The sequence below is a fragment of the Emydura macquarii genome, unplaced genomic scaffold (assembly GCF_026122565.2).
Source record: "Emydura macquarii macquarii isolate MOO-44397 ecotype Brisbane River unplaced genomic scaffold, CSIRO-AGI_Emac_v2 contig_1353, whole genome shotgun sequence".
NCBI lineage: Eukaryota > Metazoa > Chordata > Testudines > Chelidae > Emydura > Emydura macquarii.
Window position 1 is genome coordinate 2,363,977 of NW_027131490.1, and position 13,033 is coordinate 2,377,009.

Consider the following 13,033-nt stretch of genomic DNA (forward strand, 5'->3'; position numbering starts at 1 on the left):
AGCTGAAGGGGAAATGTTGACTAGAGTGCCTAATTTTTTACCTAAACTTTTTTTCTGTGAAAAATGCAGATTCAGGGATACCTTAAAGTTTCATGAATTTGTATCAGTTTTGTTGACTTGTTCATTTTAAAACACTTCCTTTAATTTTATTTTAAAAAAATAAAAAACATTTAAAAATGCACAAAATTTAAGTTAAACATTTCATTTTGGAGATTTTTTCAACTTTTTGATTAACTGAAATTTTTAAAATTTTGTTCTGACCCAAACTGAATACACACACACGTACACACATACTTACCAATGAACCAAAAAGTCCATTATTTGCACAGGTACAATGGTGGCCAACACTACCATTTTGTAGTTCATTAAGGTATTGATCCTCCAAGGCAATGAGAATTTTGGTCCCAATCCAACAAAATACTTAAGCTTGTGATTTGAAGTCACATATTTAAAGTTATTATTAATAAACAAAAATTACATTTAGTTACAACTATTCTTATATTGGGACTTATCCTTCCCGCACAAAGCCTTAAAAGCATGGAAATAAGAAGGGAAAAATCTCTAGCATTCCTTGCCACCTTCCCACAATGCCACCAATAACACTCCATAAGGTTCTCAGTTCTATCTATCTCCAACAGATACCTAAAAACAATACATGCTCGAAAGTCATCAAACACATACTGTGAGGCAAAAGCTTAATGGGGAACTCACACACTCTTGTATCACATCTGGTTGTCACACCATCCATTCATTTGGGAACTTATTCTGCATTCATAGGATTGAGGACGTTGATAAGGTTTTGCATGACAGCAGCAGGTGCTTTGTAGCCCTCAGGGTATGCTGCAAGGCCTAGCTTTTCTCCTTTGCCTATGAGATGGATACTGAGTATGATGGTGTGTGACTCTAGTGGGGATTGTGCAGGGAGGATGATTTTTGGTCTACTTACATTGTCACTAGTTTATTTGATTTAATGTGGGGTTTATACATTCATGTATCTATTCATAAAGATTGTTTGCTAAGGGCACCCAGAGAATTGGTTTGGCTCTCTTTTAGACTATGCCTACACGATGAGGTTGGTAGGACTATGAGTCCCAGCTCAGGTACACATACTTGCACTACTTCAATGAGTGCTACAAACCTGCCCGAACCTCATGGGTACGTACTCAGCACGGCTGTCGTGCCCTGCTGCCACTGCCTGTACTAAGTCTTCAGCTAGCCAAGTATGCCTGAGCCAGCTGGGAATCACACTTGTTCTGGGAGTGCAGATGTGGCCTTGGTGTACTTTGCTACAGAATTGAACAAATAAGTATATAAATATCCCAAAAGGGTGGCAGTGCCCCCACATTCCATCTGCCAGCCTGAGGGAATCCTCATATATGGGGAGGAGAGTATAGCTCTAACTGCTTTCTCTCCCAAGGACACAGTCCCTGCCCTAGCCCAGGGCATCCCGCCCTTCCGACGCTCTCCTTGGGCGAGGTGCTTCAACCCCGCCCATTCCCTTGTTTGGGCATGACACGCCCCTAATTTTGCATATCTCCACCCCTTCGGCCTGTGACTCCAATTCCTTCCCCCTCAGTGGGCGGAAGTGAACTGTTGTCAGCTGGCGCGCGGGCGGCGGTTGGAGGAGCCCCACCCGCGAGTGAGGAGGCGGAGTCGACGGTTGGTCGGAGGGCGTGGCTGAGTGTGAGTGGCCCGCCCCCTCCTCTCCCCTCGTTGTGGTCCCCTCCATCCGCCGCCTGGGTGAAAGCCGCCCTGAGTGGTGTGGGACTGGGACCGGACTGGGACTCAGAGCCGGGAAGTCCCGCAGCCGAGGCCGCCAGGGAGGGGGCTGCGCGGTGACTGAATCCTTCCTTCCCCTGCCTTAGCGCGGGCTACAGGATAGAGAAGGAACCCCCTCCCCCGGCCGGGGGCCTTCCAGTGAACCCCCTCCCCCCGGCCCTGAGAGGTGAGAAGGGAGGCGGGTGGACGGGACGTGGCGTGGCTCTGCAGCAGGGAGGGAGGCCTGCGGGGGGCAGCGCCAGCGGTTCTGCGGTTCTCTGAGCTGGCCTCAGTGCTCCGGGCACTGTACAGAGGAGCCGGCGGCCCCTGCTGCCCCAGGAAGCTCCCATGGACGGGGAGGAGGCTTGCGTCCGTGTCGAGTGGGGTTGAGAGACTCTTGCAAAAAGTGACCCAACTTTGTGTGGGTGAGCAGGGGGTGGGGGTGTCCGAAGTGAACAGCGGGGTGGGCGTCTCACTCCAGACACGCAGTAGCAGCCTGTCCCACTGGCAGTTGAGCCATAAATCTGGTCTGGGGAACCTAATCTAGCACTGAAGTCGATACAAGTGAATGATGATCCCCGCCTGGCTGGGATGGTTTGATTGGGGTTGGTTTTGCTTTGAGCAAGGGATTGGACTAGACGACCTCCTGAGGTCCCTTCCGTTCCAACCCTAATCGTCTATGATTTTATGATTGATGGAAGTTGAGGCCCATGCAGAAAGATGAGAGAAGACAGTGGTTTGGGGTAGGGTTTTTTGTCACATACCACTCTCGAGCACTGCACACATGATTGGGGGGGAGATCAGATTTAGGAAAGAGTTCCTGTGTCCTTACTAAACCAGATGGGCTATCTAATAATTAAATAACATAAAATACTTAGCATATTTTTCAAATATTTTCCCTTTTTTTTTCTAGTTTTTTTTTTTTTTTTAAACACAACACTTGCAATATAACAAACTGCATTAACGGTAAAATGAGAATCTCTTCAAATGTATATAGAAGAGAATTTCCAAAAAATGGAACGGTAAACCATTCTTTTAATTACTACTTTTAAAAATAAAAATTAGTATGTGTCCTCATTCAGGACCTGTTCTGAATTTAAATTATCTGCTTTTTTTAAGGTAATCATCTTTGTACAGATTTAGGCCCTGATCCTGCCAAACACTTACCCGTGAAAGTAACTGTCATTATTGCCATAAAAGTCTGCCTATCTGGTATTTAAGGGCTTGTCTACACATGGATGTTTGAACAGGTTCTACCTATATAACTCCCCATGCAGACATACTTATTATAAGGTAAGAGAAGCTTTTTTGGTTTAGTTTAAATCTCTTCCAAAATGACATGAGGTAAACCAGAAAAGTCACCCTTATTCTGGAATAAGAGTGTCCGCAAGGAGTTATACTGGTATTGCTGTATCAATTTCATTTAACCTTATACTAGTATAATAACTTTCTTGTGTAGACATGTCTAAATGGTTGTAAAGATTAGGATTTAACTGTTCAAGAAACCAAAATCTCTGTTATGGTGTGCAATTGCTTAATCTCGCGGGAAACAATACTTCCAGTTCCTTGTCTTGAAGATTCTTTCCATGAGTGTTTTAATTTTGGGTCTGTGGAATAAGATCAGGAAAAATAGGTCTTCATACTACAATGTTCTCACCTCTAACGATTTCTGGTATTCTCAGAATTTAAAATCAGCAAGGGTTGCCAATAGAGTTCCATTGTTGCTCTCTCCCTTTTCTACCCTATGGGAATTGTATTGTTTTTTTCCAGTGCCCACAAAGATTTGTATCACTCTCAAAATAAAATAAGTTTTTCTACAAAAGCAACCAAAGCTAGCAGTATTTTGGCTTCTGGCATGTTTAAAGTTTTTTATTGTACTTTTTTTTTTTTTTTTTTTTTTTTTTTTGGACTTTCTTATGTTGTCAGAGTGCTGTATTTTCTTGAAGTTCATAGAAATTGATCTCTGGTTTGGTATCTCTGTTGTAGTTGTTATTACTGTATTATTAAATATTTGTAATGTTGGCAGAATGTTGTTATTGGTGGTTTAAAAACTTCATAGATTTCTGCAAAGAACAATTCTTTTATTTCTTCAAATATTTGTTTAATTGCAAGGCCTTTGGAAATGCACTACTATTGTCTGACTTCTAGGATAACTGAAGTGAACTTTGAAATGTGTAAGTGAAAGGGATTAAATAGGGCATGAGTTGACAAATTATAATGAGTCTTTAATTTCATTTATTTATGTACTTACTTTTTGTAATGAAAGCAGGAGAAATCAGCCATTATCTTCTTGATATTGTGTTAGGTTACCACCACACTTTTTTAAAGAGAAACTCACCTCAGTATCAGTAAAAGTATATTGAGCCTGCTTTTATTTATAGTAGCACTTCCAGGTAATACCTGGATTACAGTTCTTAATTTTTATTTATGGGGGAGTGTTTTGAACTAGGGTGAGAATGAGACATAACAGTAGCACAAGTGAGGGGAACATATTCATAGAAATATGCTTATCATTTCTAGATAAATGTAGTTCCAATCCTGCAAACACTTACTTAAATGCTTAACTTTAAACATTTAAGTAATTAAATTGTAGTTCTGTTATTGATCGTCTGCTATCCTATCACATAAGAGTGTGTGAATATTTGCAGGATTAGATCATGTGCCCTGTTGATACTAGAATGGGAGTTCTGCTAGTGACTTCAGTGGGAACAGAACTGGGTTCTAAATAAAAACTATGCTTACAAGTTGATCACACATATTTATACCAGAAAATTATTTTTAAGAACTGTAACTTAAATTGTGGATTGCCAGAAAAACTTTGACCTACTATTTTAAGAGCACAAATTTTAAAATATATTTTAGAACATGATTTGAAGTGACAAATAGGAACTATATTAACATTTTCAATTTGGACATAATTCCAAATATATATATGTGTGATTGGTTGTAAAACTAGACACTTATTCTAGAGAACTGCAGTGTCTACATCTTTAGAAAAGTGAGTTAATTTATCATTCTGTGTAATACTTTGTAAAACATATATATATTTTAGTAATTCCATTATAAAATCATAGAATTACATCGAAGAGACCTCGAGAGGTCATCTAGTCGTCTCCTGCACTTATGGCAGGACCAAGCATAATCCTAGTTCAAAAACTCTCCCATAAATAATATATATATATATCCAGAGGCATTTCAATTCTTGAATGGGATTTAGTTTCTTTGTTGTGCATGTGTAGGCCCTAAGGCTGCAAGTGACTCTGCTTGGCGGACCCCCATAGACTTCATTGGGTCTCTGCGCAGATGAAGTGGTCCATTGACATGGAGTAACATGTAAGATATGGACTGTCATTTGTGTGCCTGTTGGTCTGAGAATAGACCTCCACTTAACCATCATTGTCTTATAAACACTGACAGATGAGATTTGAATATACCCTAAGAATATTCTATTGTAAAATAGCAAGGCACATTGCAATGGATGGTAAAGAAACTGTTAATTTCAAAGTAATTTTAGAACCTCAGAATTACGAACACCTCAGGAATGGAGGTTGTTCGTAACTCTGAAATGTTCATAACTCTGAACAAAACGTCATGGTGGTTCTTTCAAAAGTTTACAACTGAACATTGATTTAATACAACTCTGAAACTTCACTATGCAGAACAAAAATGCTGCTTCACCTTTATTTTTGTAGTCGTTTGAGTTTAAAACGGTACTGCACTGTACTTGCATTTTATTTTTTTGGTCTGTGCTACTGCCTGATTGGTCAACCATACACCTCATTCGGAACTGGAAGTACTCAATCAGTTTGTAACTCTACTGTTCGTAACTCTGAGGTTCTACTGTATTTTAGTATTTTTTCTTTGACATATAATTCCAGCTCTTTTTTGATGATGCAGTATACACATCATATCTCTTGTGCATAAGATTGGAATGTATCCTTCTTAAATGTGTATGTTGTTGCATCTTGATTCCTAGTCTTGCCTAAAGAAAATTAAAATAGGTTATGGTGTTGTATAAAAGGTTATATTTTTTGTAACAAGTTTAAAAATCTTATGGCCAGTTCACTAGAAAATTAATAGAATCAACCCAAATTAAGTTTCTTTGCTACAAAGAAATCACTTCCAGGTAAACTACAGCCCAGGACTTCAATGACATTTACTAGAATATATAATTTTGATTTTGCCCCTTTGATTTAATTCAGAAAATTATATACAAAGACTTAGAAGTTTGAACAGAAGATATATAATCAGACCATTTGATACCATGGTGATGGGTACAGTATAGGAACTAGAATAGACTAGATTCATAATATGTGCTTCATCTATTTCTATAGTAAAATTGTTCATGTTATGAAAATTGATATGTTAAATATACTGATTATCAAGCTAAAAATCTGTGGCTGTACAACATCTGCAGAAATTGCAGACTCAAGATGTTCCATGAACACTTGTTCCCCTCATGGCATATGAAGAAAATAATTCATTCTTTGCAAAAAAAATCTTTAAAAGTGCATTGTAAAGAATTAAATCATTTTTTTCCTCTTTTTCAATTTTCTGGATAGTCTATTATCAATTAGTTCTTCATCCCAGCACAATGACATTTTAAAAATAATGTACAAACTGAAGTCTATAATATTAAAAGAAAATAGATGTGAACCTAATAAAACTTAAACTTCAGGTAATAGATAACATTTTTAAAGAGTTAGATGCATTTGAATAAGAATTGCACTGCCTAGGTTCAAAAGTTACAGATAATGTCAAATAAAGATAATGGAAATATTCAAGTTTGTGGGTAGCTTTACTCAATTAAGTCTTTGCAAAACTAGTCCATAAGCCATTGTACAGAGGGAAACTAGGTGTGAGTACATGCAAAGTGCTGTCAAATACACAAAGATAATAAACTGTAAAATATAGATTTATTTTGCCAATTATTTTCACTTCTATATCTTGTGTTACTCATAACTATAGTAAGCACAAAATTTTCAAATAGGATTTTAAAATAATCACTGTTTCTTCAGTCATGCACATCATTGCTAGAGACAAGATACCAGACTAAATGGACCAGCGCATTCTTGAAATATAGGAGCTGCAGTACCAGAACTTTATTCATGGATGAAATTGTGGCATTGCTAGTTGTGTAGGACTGTCCTATAATCCATGGACTGCAGTATCAAGCAGCCTCTCTTCCAAAATCTTCAATTTCACAGATGGGATGTTACATCTGTGAACTAAATTTAAACTAATTGCTGGTAATTGCTTTTCCCTGCCAAATTGTTGTCAGAGATGGCAGGGAAAAGGCAATCAGAATGTGAGGTAGAGATTCACTCCATGAAGCTTTCATTGGAGTAAGAGGCAAGAGCCACACTGTGAAGGATAAGCTTCTGGAGTGGGAGGGAATGCCATCCTAATTAAAAACAAAACAAAAAAATCCCTCCAAAATAGACATTAATGGGAGGATGGGTGTGGCAACAGCAAGGAAAAGGACAGCAGGCAGTCCTTGTAGGGGTCTGCAGTGCTTGGATCTGTCACCCTGGTGTATGTATTATATACTGTAGACTGGAAAACAAACCCCTTTTAAAATTATGAGGCTATAATTCCACAGCCAGATTTGAGCTTTGCTCTCATGGTTTGATGTAATTCAGACCTTCTTCATGGAATTATAGCCCTATCATTCAGCTACTTATTTCTCAACTGGTTTCGGAGAGTGTACATATTGTATACAGATCATGGTTTAAGGGTAAGAATTTTAAAAGTGCTTGGCAGTGGCCTAACTCTGCTTCTTTTGACTTCAGTAGGAGCTTTGCTCTTTAATTCAGTGTGAGCAGGGTTAAGTCAATGCTTAGCATTTTTAAAAATCCCACCCTAAATTGACATTAGAAATATAACCGTTTCATAAATTTTTTTAATATTAAACAAGGCAGCCTGTATCAAACCCTGTGCATATACTCTTTTGGGCATGTCTGACTCTTTTTCACTTTTGTGAGGAAGGATAGTCTGGTGGTGAAAACACTGAACTTGGACTCAGTAGACCTGTTCTCTCTAACCTTTGGTGGTAGGACAGGAAGCAATGGGCTTAAACTGCAGCAAAGGAGGTTTAGGTTGGACATTAGGAAAAAATTCCTAACTGTCATGGTAGTTAAATACTGGAACAAATTGCCGAGAGAGGTTGTGAAATCTCTGTCACTGGAGATTTTTAAGAATAGGTTAGACAAACACTTGTCAGGAATGGTCTAGTTATTACTTAGTCCTGCCTTGGGTGCAGGGGACTGGACTAGATGACCTATTGAGGTTCCGTCCAGTCCTATACTTCTATGATTCTCTGATTACAGATACTGTATCATATTGAATTGTCTTCATAGCAGGCCTCAAAAGAGTAAGAAAATAGCTTCTCCAAATAAAATAGTCTCTTATTTTCCATTCTTGGATCTTTTGCTTCAAGCACACAACTAGGCAAGAACTCTTTTTTGATTTCAAAGATATAAGTCACTGGAGAATCTGAAGAGGGTGCCAGACTGTTCCACTGTATTCAGAGTTGAGTTCCTTACTGACGTTAGTCTGATAAGGAAATTCTGGGGAACCATCAAGGCTTCAGACTGATGTTTTGAACCAGTGCTTCTCAACATGGGAGCACCTCATTTATTTATCCATTTTTCTCTGGAGCCCTTAGGGTACATCCTACACAGCAGTTAAATGCCTGGAGCTGGCCTAGATCAGCTGATGGGCTTGCAGACCTCAGGATGTGGTGCTGTAAAATTGCTGTGTAGATGTTTGGGATGGGACTGGAGCCTGAGCTCTGGTACCCTGCAAGGGGGGAGATCTTTTATTCCAGTGGCCATGACTTTGAGATCAGCATAGATAGGAAAGCCGTGTTTAGCCCTGTGTCAGCTTGTCATGGGTTTAAACTCTAGTGGGATATTAAATCATATTTAAACACATTTTATTGTATTTAATATAGACGTGCACTGAGACTCAAAAGAGACTTCACTGTACCCTTTGGTACCTCTGAGAAATCAGCTGGCTGCTTCCTGTTGCTAGAGTAGGCTTGCTTATGTCAATGTGCTTCTCAGTTTTCCCTGGTCCCTTTTCAATTGTCTTGAAGTTCTTAAGGAGTAACCATGCTATGGATGATGCCTCACATTGTTTCAGGCTTGTTACTTTCCTCACTGTAATTTCCTCCTCCTAGTTTTTGCTCTGTGTTTCATTAGTGCAATTTGTCACTACATTTGTTGTTTTCTTCCAGTGATTTAAGATATTCCTAGACTGGTCTTATGATGTTTTTTATGTTTGTGCATGATTAGGGAGGGGGCAAAGCTCAGGTTCAAAAATGTTGTTCAGTGCAGCCCAGTGAGCTCAGTTGCCCAGTGCAACATTCACAAATGTTGCTCAGGTTCTTGCAGAACCACGTAAAACACTTTTGAATCCTCTAAGTCTGACAATTTGTTAGCCCAGAACTGAAGCATCATGTTTCTTGGCCATTTCAAGGCTAGTACCCAAGTAAGTGACTTAATACATTATTCTAGCGGTGCTCTGCTTAAAGCAATGTAACACTTTCTAAGGTAGCCAAGTAACATATACTAGAGGAGACCAGTGATAGCAATTGCCTCAGGCTTCTGATGACTCTTCTTTGAACAGCATTTGAGAGGATATTGGAGTCGGGATGACCTTTTTCTCTCTTTTAAAAAAAAAAAAAAAAAAAAAAAAAGAGTTTTCATCCCATGACAGTTGGTATTGGAAAGGTGTTTTAAAAGAGCCAAGGTGAGGATTTTGGCATTTGAACTAAGTACATTTCATACTGAACCAAATTTATTCTATAGTTGTATTTTGAGACTTGCCCACAGTACTGTTAGTTTCACATTCTAGTTGTGGGTATAGTCTAATGTCCAGTTCTTTCAACCATTCACTTTTTTATTAATGTGTGTTTTTCCTCCTCTAGGTTCTCCATCTAACTGGAACATTTTGAAGGAAGAGAACAAATGAAACTACAGGGCTCTGTGAGCATCTAGAGAAACAGCATAGGTAATTATTATATATCTCTTTTATTATAACTGCAAGCTATGCTCAAGTAATGTTATGGAGTTGATGCTAGCTCACAAAAGCATATCAGTTTCAAAGTTAGACTAAAATTCCATCCCTTCTTTATTTGTTGTGCTACACATTGTTGTCAGATCCCCTCATTAAGTGAGGAACACTTGAACAAATTTTAACTGAATTTGCTTTTGTGGATTTCAGACCCCTAATGTTGTTGAAACATAGTCGCTTGTGGCTTTGTCTCCTTAGTTCTCCTTCAAAGCATGGTTTATAAAAGAATACCTGTAACCCTATAAACTGCTTTTTTTTTCTTTTTAAAATACAAAAGAAACTATTCTAATTTGTACACAAGCATTAAATGAGAATCTGTTTAATCAGTGGAGGGGAAAACAGAACAAAATTATTGTAACATAGAATCAATAAGCGCAATTGTTGTATTGAGAGGAATAGTCATGATGAAGAGGAATTAATAGCTCAGTTGAATCTCATTATTCCAGTAGTGCTGATAGGTTTTAGCTTAAGAGTCTACTTGTTTTAGATGAAAGCTAAAGTAACTTTCAAAAGGCATAGCTTTGACATCTGAACAAAGCAAGGTGATGAATGCTGAAAACATGAATATATACAGGAATCTAGCATTGTCTGAAGTCACTGTAAAGTGAATTGTTGCAATAAAACTGAGGGGTTATCGCCAATTAAATTAAGATTTCTTTCTTGTATTAAAATGGAAATTGATTAGCTGCTACTTGTTTAAACGATAGAACCATTTTCAATTTTGGATCTTTGATAAAGAAATAGAGGGGAAAAAAATCAGTTATTTCTGATATTGTCTAGAACTCATTCATGATGTGATATTACTACAGAAACAGAGGTGGCCCTTCTCTGTATTTTTTCAACTTCTGTCATGTTATCAATAGCAGTGCATATTTTAAATAGTAAATGTAAGTTGTTCCACTGTCTTTATTACTACCTATCTAATTCTATGAAAACATTATTTTGACTTTTTTGGGGAGAGGATGTGGGTGGAGCATATTACTCTCAAGCAATTTCAGTATAGAAGCTTGAGTGCTATGCCTTGTGACCCACAGAATCATTCAAAGCAGTAAAACTATTGGGGCATACGTGTATTGACACATCTGAATATTTACAATTACAAAATTCTCTGTCTCTTCTACAATTGTCAGTCTCTCTCTCTCTCTCTCTCTCTCTCTCTGTCAGCTGGCATGGTTATAGAGCCAACAATTCTTTCCTTATTCTTCCTCCTTCTCTGTTATCTCTTTTGTCTCTTGCACTGTCTCACACATACCCCATAAAGTATGTCTACACTACAGCTGGGAGCAAGCCTCCTAGCCCATGAAGACAGACTTGAGCTAGCATACTAAAAATAAGTGTGGATGTTGTGGCTCAGGCTGCAGCTCGGTCTCTGAAACTCTCCTGAGCTGCAGCTCAAGCCACAATGTCCATGCTGCTATTTTTAGTGAGAATCTGTCTACCTTGGCTGGGAGGCTTAATCTCAGCTGAAGGGTAGACACACCATCACTGGCTTTTGTAAAGAACTATTCTTTAAGGAGAGAGTATTGCAAACATATGGATATACTTTCTTGCTCCCTCAATAATCAGACGACTTGAAACAAGGAAATAGAAATGTTAAGAGACAAGCTTGTAAATATTTTAAAATCTAGTGCCAAAGGCTACAGTGGACTTCTTAATAAATAGAGGCTGATTGGGGCCTGTAGATGAACTTTGGATGAATCTAGCCATGACTAAATAACCTAACTCATTATGTCATTGAAGATCTTGAATTTCTTCTTGCTCCTCATGTATTTAAAAAGCCTCTGCTTATTATTCTTTGCTAGGTGTGTGTAACTCATTTTGTGCTTTAGTCTTTGATTTTGTTGCTATGTGCTTGTTCTATTCTTTCATTCTCCTCCTTAGCAATTCATCCATGTTTCCAATTTTGTAGGATTCTTTTTTGATTTTCCTGTCATTAAAGAGCTGTTGGTGGAGCAATAATGGCCTCTTACTATTCTTCCTATCTTTCCTTTGCAGCAGGATAATTTGCAATTTGTCTTTAATATTATCTCCTTGACAAACTGCCAGCTTTCCTGAACTCCTTTTTCAAGTTTAGTCTTCTTCCAGTATTTTCTCAAGTAGTATCCTCCCAACATCCTTAGCTCTTATTTATGTTGGCATTATCTAACGAGCAATACAGTACCCCTACATGCTACATATTTGTTCTTAACTTCTATAGGACACTAAGATTTGGTCTACATTAGAAAATTAGGTCAGTTTAACTATGGCAGTCAGGGGTGTGAAAAATCCAGGCCCCCTGAGTGGCATCGTTGAACCGACCTAAGTCCCTATGTAGACAGTGCTAGGTTGACGGAAGAATTCTTCAGTCAATCTAGCTACTGCTTCTTGGGGAGGTGGATTACCTACGCTGGCTGGAGAATCACTCTCATCAATGTAGGTAGTGTCTACACTGAAGTGCTATGGTAGCACCGATGCAGTGGTGCAACAGTTCCACTGTAGCATTTTAAGTGTAGATAAGCCTGAAAAAGCCAATATTGTTTACTCACATAGCCAAGGAGACTGCATTGATCATCCCTAAATTAAGTAAAAAATAAATTTAATCTAGGGAATTTGCCTTTTCAGTTAGATGCTATCTTAGTCATCCTCTTGTGTATGATCCCATTTGGGTTTCTTTATGCTTATAAACAGCTCTCTGGCTAACAGCCTGGCTATCTTTTGTGGTGACTGCAAGTAATGTGCATAGTAAGTGCTGGTGTGGTAACACACTTACTGCAGAGACTGCTTTCATTCAATGGCAGAACCAAGGCATTTGGTAGTATATATGAAAACTTTCTCTTGTACAGTCACCTAAACAGAATTTACCATTAAAAAGCAGTCCAACTTGGAGATATTGTACGGAAAGTGGAATATGTTCCCTCTTCCCAAATTTTGAAGTCTTTACATGTAGTTACAGCTCGTAGTATTGTACTCTGCTTATTCCTTGTAGATATTTTTTCCTCAAGAAGTCTTTGTGGCTCACTGCTCCTGTCAAACAAGTTATGTGTTGTAGAATTTTACATGTCAGCTCATGACGGTATCCCCAGAAAAATCAACTCATCGTAGTAGTACCAGAAAAAGATAACATAGTTTAAACTAAGAGTGACTGTGAAACAGTTTCAGTAGCACTAGGAGATTGCAGTTGGGGCACCAGAAAGGAAAAAGAAAAAGGGGGGGGGCG

At 38.5% G+C, this 13,033-nt stretch overlaps 1 protein-coding gene across 3 annotated transcripts in view; it reads left to right on the forward strand.

Moving 5' to 3' along the window:
- The first annotated feature begins 1,890 nt into the window (after nt 1-1,890).
- LOC137155368 (kelch-like protein 5) overlaps nt 1,891-13,033 on the forward strand; it is an 82,278-nt gene continuing 71,135 nt past the window's right edge. For 2 of the 3 annotated variants that reach the window (XM_067551566.1, XM_067551568.1), the window contains exons 1-2: nt 1,891-1,945; nt 9,692-9,774. The gene's annotated coding sequence lies outside the window, so the exon portion shown is untranslated. Of the gene's footprint in view, nt 1,946-2,957; nt 3,052-9,691; nt 9,775-13,033 lie in introns of those variants that run through there. The other variant, XM_067551570.1, reaches the window with a different exon arrangement.